General features: G+C 46.9%; 1 protein-coding gene across 2 annotated transcripts in view; it reads right to left on the bottom strand.

The window, feature by feature from the left end:
* LOC126993073 (myotubularin-related protein 6-like) overlaps positions 1-2,500 on the bottom strand; it is a 111,358-nt gene that overhangs the window by 106,800 nt on the left and 2,058 nt on the right. The window lies entirely within an intron of this gene.

Here is a 2,500-nt window from a genome sequence, read left to right as displayed (position 1 = left end):
AGGGAGGAGGAAATGGAGGGAGGAGGAGGAGGAGGAGGAGGAGGAGGAGGAGGAGGAGGAGGAGGAGGCATGGAAACCTAGAAGGGCAGAGTAAGGCTGTTGTGCTCCACCGCGGCTGGCTGCTTTAATGATTGCACCCATTCGTCAGCACCCTCGTGGCCCGCAGATCAGCTTAATTTAAGTTCCTGCGTGTGTGCGTAGGGACGCTCAGTTCACTTTGGCCGCAACGAAGCAGCGGCCGTGCACTTTTAAATGAGTTTATCGTTTTCCCAGTAACTCTTCGCGGAACGTTGTGCCAACGGTTCCAATTCCATTCGATTTCATCAAAAAAGAACTCCTTCCGCTGCACTGCATCCCCTCGCCTGAACCGGCGGAACGTTATTTCCAGTTACCGGGGCAGTCTGGGGCTCAAACGCGTAAGAGTGAGCGGCGTTATTACACTTGTCCACTTCCTTGAAAAATTGCATCAAGGCCGCCGGTAGTCGCCCGTTCACAGCGCACAGAGATTGAATTGCTTGTGCTGTTCTTGACACGGCTGTTCTCTTAACAATTATGTCATTTACGCGGCGCGGCGCTGTATTGGCTCAAGCAACACAATGTCCTTTATATGACCGGTGAGCCAGCACTGCTCTGCGTATTCCTGGCGACGCCACACCAAAGAGTAATACAGTAAAATTACTCCCGGCGTATTACACTCAAGCGTCCTCGCAATGAAACCGAGGGTGGCGTTAGATATTTACAGACAGACTTACAATGCTGTGTGTGCTGGTCCCTGCCACCCAACGACCCTACTTCTCATGCACGACCCGCAGAGGCTTCCCACGCAAGGCTGAAGGGTTAGACAACTGCATGATCTGGGAGTATTTCTGGATGACTCAACAATTGGCGCTGATGAAGAAGTTTTACCCCAATTTTTTCTTATAACCTGATAACGATGACATGGATTTTAGTTCCGTTTCTAAGCCGTTGATGTATATGTTAACCCGTCCGCTGCGATTGGTACGGATTTGGCCTTCCCTGGTAGCCTGGTAACATTATACTCCCAGGTCTTTTTCTGGCTCTGTGGTGGATAGTGGAGTGTTTTCCATGTGGTATTGGTGTGCTGGATATCCCCTCCCATGGTGCAGGACTTTACATTTTTCTTCACTGAATTGTAACAGCCACTTTTTGCTCCATTCCAGAAGCTTGGTGAGGTCTAACTGTAGGAAATCCGCATTCAAGGGGTATTAAAGAAAATATGATCCCAGTACTGACCCTTCAGGTACTTCGCTAGTGACAGGGAACCACTCGAAAGCCTGTATCTCTAGCGTTGATCTCTTCCGATAAGCCAATCTCATATCTACGCTGCGAGGTTGTTTTCAATACCACATGACTGAAGTCCATGAAGGGGATACTTGTGTGGTACCTTGCTTTGTGTGTTTAAAAGATATATAACAATGCTTGGGATATGAGTCTTGGCTTTCATATTTATCCAGAAAAGAGGAGGATGAGGATGAGGAGGATGAGGAGGATGAGAAATAGGACAATAGCAGCATGAAGAATAGAGAAGAACGTCGTAAAGGAAAAAAAAAAGATGGCAATGAAGGAGAAGTAGGAGGAAGAGGAGGAGGAGAAATAAAGCAACAATGGAGACGTAAAAAAATAATGAAGTAAAGAAATGAAATCGACAACAGAAAGAGGAGGAGGAGGAGGAGGAGGAGGAGGAGGAGGAGGAGGAGGAGGAGGTAAAAGTGAGGAAGGAGAAATGAGAGGTGGCCCTGAGGAAAATTGGGTTTTGTTAAGATGAAGGAGAAAAGTAAAGAAGGGAGGAGGTGAAGGGTGGAGAGAAGAGGGGAGGGAAGTGAAGAGGAAGGGAGAGAACGTGAGAGGAGAGGGGAGTTGAGGAGAGAAGAGGAGAACAGAAGAGGAAGAGGGAAGAAGCGGAGAGGAAAAAAAGAGAGGAGAGGAGAGAGGAGAGGAGAGGAGAGGAGAGGAGAGAAGAAGAGAGAACAGAAGAGGAACAAAGAGGGAAGAAGCGGAGAGGAAAAAAAGAGAGGAGAGGAGAGAGAAAACTGAGATGAAAGGAAAGCAAAGGAAAGAGAAGAGGAGAGTAAAAAAAAGAAGAGAAGAGAAGAGAAAAGAAGATGAGAGGAGAGGAGGGGAAAGAAGAAAGGAAAGGAAAGAATATAGAAACCCGAGATGAGAAGCAAAACGGAGGAAAAAGAAGAACGAAAAAAAAGATAGAAGGAAGGAAGGAAGGAAGGAAGTAAGGAAGGAAGGAAATAAAAGGATGGAAACAGGAAAGACAGAGTGAGAATCAGGTATTGAAAGCGAATGGGAAACAGGAAGAAAAACAAACGGTAAAATAGAATTGATGAATGAGAGAGAGAGAGAGAGAGAGAGAGAGAGAGAGAGAGAGAGAGAGAGAGAGAGAGAGAGAGAGAGAGAGAGAGAGAGAGAGAGAGAGAGAGAGAGAGAGAGAGAGAGAGAGAGAGAGAGAGAGAGAGAGAGAGAGGGAAAG

This window comes from Eriocheir sinensis, unplaced genomic scaffold (assembly GCF_024679095.1).
Source record: "Eriocheir sinensis breed Jianghai 21 unplaced genomic scaffold, ASM2467909v1 Scaffold554, whole genome shotgun sequence".
Taxonomy (NCBI): Eukaryota; Metazoa; Arthropoda; class Malacostraca; order Decapoda; family Varunidae; genus Eriocheir; species Eriocheir sinensis.
Note: the sequence above shows the minus strand (reverse complement) of the source record. Positions and strands in the feature narration are given on the sequence as shown.